We start from the raw sequence: 8,599 nt of genomic DNA, 5'->3' as shown, positions 1-8,599 counted from the left end.
CTCTTATTTATTTTTCTTCCTGGAGAAATTTGTAACACTTCTCCAGCATCCTAGCAATTGTAGGAGATTTTGCTCAACCTCCCTCTTTACTCATTAATGAGTTTACCCCCTTCCTGTCATTGCTTTCTCCCACTGTCAGTGAAATTCCTGATTTCACAGTGTTTCATTGGTTTGTATTGTCTTTTCTGTTTCTGTCCTGATTTTTCTATGCTGTTGTGTAGTTTCCTTTTAAAGAGTAGGAGGTCTCCAATGACTGCAGACCTCCTATTGTAATGTTCACAATACAAGTAACAATCAATCTCAAGCCTAACTCCTTTTTGCCTTGCACATTTCAGAGCTGGCCTTTTTTCTATGAGTTGCTTTGTGAATTCTCTTGCCCGTATCTGCACCCTACTCATTGGGTAATTCTGTACTTCATTCTCAGTTAGCCAGGTGCCATATGGGATGATAATGAACACATCCCACTTGTTTGTGAGCTATAGCTACCAAAAGGGGGAATTGAGGAAGTTCAATCTCACAGCTTGAAGGGAGAAATAGAAAGAATGCAGTAAAGAAAAGTTATTAAGAATAGAAAATGTGAGTAAACTGCAAATGGCAATGGAAGAAAAGGAAAAAGGAGAGAAGGGACTATAGCCTAATACATAATGATAGTGGCAAAATCAAGCAGGTCAAGAGGTATTGGAAGACAGCACTATTATGAAGAGGAATTTCTATCTTTCCATGAATAGTCAGGAAGTAATTAACATAACTGTAACATTAAAAAAGGTATTTTTTAAAATGGGTCACTCTGAAATGACAAACAGTATTGACTTCATTGTTTAGGAGGGTAGGTTAGAGAACATTAACATTTTCTTTTTTACCTCCGGTCAAATTAATGATGCTGAAATTCTTGAAGACAGTCTCTTTAACCTCTCAGAGAGATTTCAACACTTAAATACTCATACTCAAAGGATCAGTGATCTCAGTGATGCTGATGTTTCTTCCAACAGCTGTGTATCTTTCAGCTCATCCACCCCTGCCCCTCCTGTGTCATTCCTGTCCATGTGTTTCTGGAAGTAGAAGAATAATAAAAGCAGAGCAGCTATTTCTTGTTCTGACCAGATGACTAACCTATCTTCTTTTCCTAAAGGAAGACCTAGAAGGGGGGGAGAAGAGAGGGAGAAAAGAGAAGGAAGGATCATCTATGGAAAATGCTTTAAAAATATTATCTAATTTCATCTGCACAAGAACACTGAGAGGAAAAAAAATTTTAAAAATTTAAAAAAGAACACTGAGAGGAAACACTTGAGAAACTGAGTCAGAGAATGTCGCATAACTCATAAGTGTCTGGGGCCACATTTGGACTCAAATCTTTTTGGATTCCTAAGGGTAGTTAGGTAGTACAGTAGATAGAGAGCTCTGGGTTCAGAATCAGGAAGACTCACTGTGTGACCTTGGGAAAGTCACTTGTTTAACCTTAATTTGTCATTTATAAAATGAACTGGAGAAGGAAATGGTAAACCACTCAGGATCTGTGCCAAGAAAACCTTAGAATGGAGTGATGAAGAGTCAGAAATAGCTGAAATGCCTAAAGAACAACAATAATACCCATTTCCTGACTTCAAACCTGGTTGGATGCTGCTTAGGATGAGAGTCCTCTTTCATAGCATGATCACTGTGATCACTAGCATTCAGGTTAAGGTTTGTCTTTCATTCCCAAAGAAGACCACAACATCAGGGAGGTGATGCCATGAAAATTACATGAATTGGATTTAAGAGAGGGAGTACTATGCTAGGTCATCAGTCTTACTTTCTCCTCCAGAGCCATCTAGGTCCAGTAGCCAAATATGAATCAGGACACCTGGGGATGGCCCTGGCAACCAGACAATCAAGGTTAAGTGACCTGCCCAAGGTCACCCAGCTAGTAAATGTCTGAGGTTGGATTCTAACTCCTTCCTCTTGACTCCAAAGCCAGTGTTCTATCCACTGCACCATCTAGCTCCTCTTAGGAGAACCTAGGTTCTTATGACAACTCTAACACTTACTAAATGGGTAATCTTGAGCAAGTCATTTAACCTGTCTTCTTCAGTTTTCTCAATGAAAAGACAGAAATAATAACTCCTAATTCCCAGAATGGTCATGAGGTTCAAGCGAGGTATTTCTAAAGTCCTTGGCCTATGTTGAGCTCAAGGGAGGCACATAATAATTGCCTATTCTCTTCCCTTTCTCCCATCCCCACAATTCATTTCTCTAGTAACAATCCTATACACTAATTCTTCTTAAAATATCTTGTAGTCATATAGTTCAATATGGTCACCCTTACTGTGATTTTTGCCATTGTCCTTTCTAGGATATTGTTTGGCTTGGTTTGGTTTTTATTCTTTTGAGCATCCCCCTCTCTCAATTCCAATTCATGTGTTTATCATGGCATCACCCTCTGATGCTGTGGTCTTTTCTGGGACTGGAGGACAAACATTATCCTGAGTGCTAGTGATCACAATGATAATGCTATGAAAGAGCACTCTCATTCTAAGTGTTTAGTATCCCATGATTCACAGCTATACAATAAACTGGTGGAACATTGGCAGTAAAATGATCATCCTTTTGTTCAAGAAAGATATTATCTATTGAAAAATAGATACATAAGGCAAAGTCTGTGTTTAAAAAAAAGAAATATCAGGGATGTACTGGCAAATATTTAACTACTGGCCTTCTGGGGGGGAATAAATTTAATCTGCATTACTAATATTTTATCCATCATTTTATTAAGTCTAGACAATCAACAAAAGAATAAATCAAACTCTGATTTGTAGTGTTTTCCAATTTCAGGATTCTAAATTCCCATAATGAAAATTTTAACAACCAATTCCCTGTTCAAGCTAGTTCCAGCACACCCCTGGGAGAAACTCAGAGGGGAGCTATTCAATTCAACAATAATAATTCAATATTCTATACCAGCAATATATTAAATTTCTACTATGTGGAAAGCCCTGGGATAAGTACCTGGCCAGGAAGTATATATAATGGAAAAACTCTTAAGCTCAGGAGTCAAGAGAAAGGGTTTACAACTGAGCTTTACCACTAACAGTGGCTGAATTCATTGGTCCAAAGAGTGGAAAAGAACAGGAAATATTTTCTGCTTCACCTGTTTTCATTCAAATCACTAGAGCACTTGGCTACCAACCCTTGACCCTGGGATTCTTACATTTGGCAGGATTAAGCTGATTAGAATGACTCCAACCACAGAGTAGCCAAATAAGGAAAACTGGTCTTCTAAACAGTGAGTAGAAATTACACTTAGAACTATTTATGGCAACTATTCAATTCAACAACAAATTCAGCAAACTTATTAAGTTACTACCCTGCTGCAGATAAGTTATACTTTGCACTAGAAGAAGATGCAAAGTTTTAAGAAGTAGCAGGGTGACTGGGAGCAAGAAAGATTCTTTGATTTGGACATCAGAAGACTTGAGTTTCCTAGAAAAATTCAAAGCTGGGAAGAGAAGAAAGAAACAGATTAATATTTTTGTTCTTACCAATTTGACTCTCGGATTTTTATATTGGGCAGATTTTAACCCAATAAAGGCTAATCTACTTTAACAAACTGATTAATGAATTTACTTTAATTATTGACAATGTCTGTGAGTTTGGCCTTAAAAAATGTAATTAAATTAAATATGGGTTAACCTCCAGAGTTGTCCTAATAAGGGACAAACAACTCAAAAAAGGACAAATTAAGCTTACATACATGTTTATTAATAAGTTTCTAAGTTTTCTTATTACATAGGCATGTATTGGGAGGGGGGAGGGTAGGAGGGATAGAAAACCAGACATCCCAAATGGAGTTCTTGTAACCCTTGGAAAAGGGTTCTTTTGGGAAAACTGAATAATAGTATGGCAAAAACTAGGCATAGATCCACATGACATACCTAATACCAAAATAAAGTCAAAATGGGTACAGGATTCAGACATGAAGAGCAATACCATAGATAAATTAATAGACCAAGAAATACTCTATCAGATCTATGGAAAGGGGATAAATTCATGACTGAACAAGAATTAGAGCACATTATAAACTGCAAAATGAATGATTTTGACTGGATTAAATTAAAAATAGTTTGCACTAATAAAATCAATGCTGCCAAAATTAGAAGGAAAGCAGAAAGCTAGGAAACAATCTTCACAACTAGGAGTCCTAATAAAGCTCTCATTTCTAAAATATATAGAGAATTGCATCAAATTTACAATGTCACAAGTCATTTCCCATTTGATAAATGGTCAAAGGATTTGAAAGGACAGTTACCAAATGAAGAAATTAAAGCTATATATAATCATATGAAAAAATGCTCCAAATCAATATTGATTAGAGAAATGCAAATTAAAACAACAATGAGGTATCATCTCACATCTATCATATTGGACAAGATGAGAAAAGGGGAAATGCTGGAGAGGATGTGGGAAGATTGGGACATTGATACATTGGTGATAGAGTTGTGAATGGATCCAACCTTTCTGGAAAGCAATATGAAACTATGCCCTAAGAGCAATACAACTGTCCATATACTTTGACCCAACAATTCCAAGTCTAGGTCTATATCCAGAAGAAATTATAAAAATAAAAAGGAAAAGGAAAAGTCCCACAGGTTCCATAATATTCATGGCAGCTCTTTTTGTAGGGGCAAAGAATTGGAAATTGAGGGGATGCCCATCAATTGGAGAATGGCTAAACAGGTTATGGTATATGAATATTTTGGAATACTAATTTTCTACAAGAAATCACAAATGAGAAGTTGGCTAGGTGGCGCAGTGGATAAAGCACCGGTCCTGGAGTCAGGAAAACCTGAGTTTGAATATGACCTCAGACACTGAGTAATTACCTAGCTGTGAGGGCTTGGGCGAGCCACTTAACCCCATTTGCCTTGCAAAAACCTAAAAAAAATAAAAAAAGAAATCATATATGGTCAGACTCTAGAGAAGCATGGAATAATTCACAGGATCTGATGCTGAGGAGAGGGAGTAGAACCAAGAGAACAACGTACACATTAATAACAAAATTGTGAGATGAATAACCATGATGGAAGCAGTCCAGAGAGTTAGGACAACTGCATTAGACTGGCTATGGACAATGCTATCCCCATCCAGAGGAGGAAAAACAAAACAAAACACACACATAAAAGGATAAACAACCCTTCAGAATCTGATGAACATTTTATAAAAATTATCTTGTCTCTCCTTCCCTTAATCCTAATTCTTCATATCAAAAATAATTAATCTGTAAACATGTTAAACATAAATGAGCATATACGTTATTTACTTATTTCATGCTGGGGGGGAGGCAGAATAGAAGGAAATTTTGTAACTTAAAAATATATAAGTGCATATCAATGAAAATAAAAAAAATTTAAAAACTGCTATGGGGGAAGAAAAAAAGAAATAAAAGAGTGCTTATTCTTTTCAGTAGAATCTAAAAAAAAATTGCTCTTAGTTTTGTTCCACAAGGGAGTGGCCCTCAACTCAGAATTAATCTGAATATCAGACATACCTTCCAGGAGGATAGCCAGGAGAGTCAAATCCTTATAGAATTTTTGTATCTCATCAATTATGCTAAAACCACTCCTAAGCAATGTGAATCTTCCCTTTCAAGGATGTCAGGTGCCACCCAGTTAATAGGACTAGAGGTCATCATTATTTTAGTCTTCATCTATCTCAAGAGTAAAATTTAAAGAGCTAGATAATCTCTCAGTTCTCCTACATTTCCAATATTTTATGATCCATACATCCATAAAGGAATTATACTGCATAAATTTCTTATGATAAGTACTGAGACTATGATCCTGTAATTTATCTAATGAAATATATGCATAGTTTCTACCCTAAAACTGTTGTTAAAAGCAAATCTCAGTTTGGGTCCCTCCCATAATTGATGCACATAATTAGGAAGAGTTGAGATTAGAGGTGCCTCATTAAAGTTTCATAGGAAAATAGGATTAGTGAGCTTGCTATCATCATCTTCCTGAACTCAAAAGTCTAAACCAGTTTTTAAAATGTAGTCACTCAACTGACTCAGCACAAGTAACTGACCTTACCTACAATTCACAAACTATTTTATTATGGGTAACAGGTGCATTCTGACCTATGGGCTGCAGGTATGTATCTTGGGACCTTTGGTAGGATGACCTTTGAGAAAAGAAAAGATGAAAGAATTAGGGAAAAGGATACTTTTCTTTGATTCTTTCTAGGAGACTTCTCCCCTCTTCCTTTAAAGTAACAGTTCTTGAGATCTCTGAGGGTCCCTGAAATCTTTCAGGTGCTTTGTGAGCACATAACAATTTTCATAATAATACAAAGATGTTATTTTCCTATTAAAATACTTTTCCAACCACACATCTCTGTGAAGCCAGATTTTCTTCCTGTACTCCAACCAAAACAACATTATCACAACAGATTGAATGCAGAAGCAGATATGAGAATGCAGCTGTCTTCTATTAAGCCAGACACTAAAGAGATTTGCAAATATATGTAAAACAATGTCACTTTTCACTAAATGTTTTTCATTTTGAAAATATAGTTGTTTTTCATAAAAATGTATAATTTGTCATATAATGGATTTATTATTGATATTTTTCATGAATACATGTTTTGAAAATTTATCCATTTCAATTTCTGATATGGTAAATATCAATTGCTATAGTATGCATAAACAAAAGTTCTTTGATAATATTTACAGTGTAAAGGTATTCTGAGATCAAAACATTTGAGAATCAATACTTTAGATTTGAAGAGAAAAGAGAATAGATTTGTGGTTTTTCCTGCATTTTATAATCATAGGGAGGCTTTCTAGAGCATTGGGAATTATTCAGGGTCACATTTCCAGTATATGTCAGAAGTAGGATTTGTACCCATTTTTTCCTGGTTTTAAGGCTTCTTTGATATCCATTATAGTAGAAGGAAACTACCAAGGGCCAGGAACCCTTCTGCTTTAAGCAGCAAAATAATAATAGAACTAAATAGTAAGACAGAGTTTGGAACTGGAAGAAATTTTAGAGATAATATTTTTTTAGGCAGGAGAAATGCTTGGAGGAGGGATTGAAGGTGGGGTTCATTTACCAGTGAAGAAATCACAAGACTCTCTGATTCGGGAGGGTAAGAAAAAGCCATAGATGTTTAACTCACAGGTTACTGTGAAAAGTAACAAGTTAATTCACAGAGTCCTTTAGGGAGGCAGTCATATAAAGAAAATGACTTTTTAAATTTATTTAATTTTATTTAATGCAAAGGGGGTAAATGACATGCCCAAGGTCACACAGCTGGGCAATTAAGAAGCCTCTGAGGTCAAATTTGACTTGAGTCCTCCTGACTCCAGGGCCTGTGCTCTATATCCACTCATCACCTAGCTGTTCCAAGAATGACTTTTTTAGAAGATAGTAAAATTCAATGAGATCATCAAGGACAATTAAGAAGAGGGAAATAGGAGGGGAAAGAAGAATACAGCTGCAAATAGCAGAACTGATTAGATAAGGTCTTCTAAGTTCAATCCTTTGAAGAGGGTGAACAGAACATTTAAAGGGGGTGTAGCCCACCTCCTGTGCAGGGAGGAATTAGGGGCAAGGTTGGGGAAGTACCAGGAGGACCTAAGGAGAGGCTTACAGTATGACATAAGGTTTATGGCTCCCGACTAGAGATTCTAGTTTCAGCATCTTTCTTTACTCAAGCTAGCCAAGAGGAATTTATGATGAATAACTAGATGGACCTGGTGAGATAACTTGGAAACATCAGCTTAGGTAGGATTACCTAAGAGACTAGTACAGAGTCAATATAAAGAATAGGGCAGGTTTAACAGTTTTAAAGATTAAATATCTTAACAGAGTGCCTATTTGGAATAGGATTTGTTAATTGAGTAGGGGACTTTGTTAGATAATAGGGATTTTGCCTGTAAATACAAGGTTGATACAAAAGGGTAAGTATTATAATAATAATAATACAGAAAAAGGGAAAAAAAAAGATCATGCTATCTCTCTCTCTCTGCCCAGAACTCCCTTCTTCAAATAAGATACCTTGGGAGTCATTTGATGGGTTACTTTGGAATTTTCCTATCCTAAAGAAATCAGCTGAGACCTAGGAAAGACTTTAGCTTAAAAAAGTCAAGATGTCCCATTGTATCCTGGGTCATCACCAGTTGTCCAAACCTATATGTTGCCACTGGACCAATGACTCAGGAGGAGTCAGTGGGGGTGATATCTTTGCACAGCTCTGCCTAACTTAACATCCAATTCACTTGTAAGTCATCATTCTCCTGAAGTCATTAGTCCTCTTGGAGAACAAAGGATAAATAAGTCCAGTCCATAATCCTTTTCCTATTCCCTAACAACCTATTGAACTAGAGGTAATGCAATACTTTTTATCTTCCTTTGGACAAAATTACAAAATTTCAGATTTGGAAGAGACCTTAGTGACTAGAGCCCAATCTCTTCCAGAAAGGAATCTCACTCATAACACAAACCAATAAGTGATTACTTAGCCATCTCCAAAGAGGGAAAACTCCTTACAGACTCCCAAGTTACCCCAATCTCAGACTTGCATACCTGGAGCTGAGTGTGGGAGGAATATTACTGATGTAGAG

This window comes from Macrotis lagotis, chromosome 1, assembly GCF_037893015.1.
Source record: "Macrotis lagotis isolate mMagLag1 chromosome 1, bilby.v1.9.chrom.fasta, whole genome shotgun sequence".
NCBI lineage: Eukaryota > Metazoa > Chordata > Mammalia > Peramelemorphia > Peramelidae > Macrotis > Macrotis lagotis.
Note: the sequence above shows the minus strand (reverse complement) of the source record.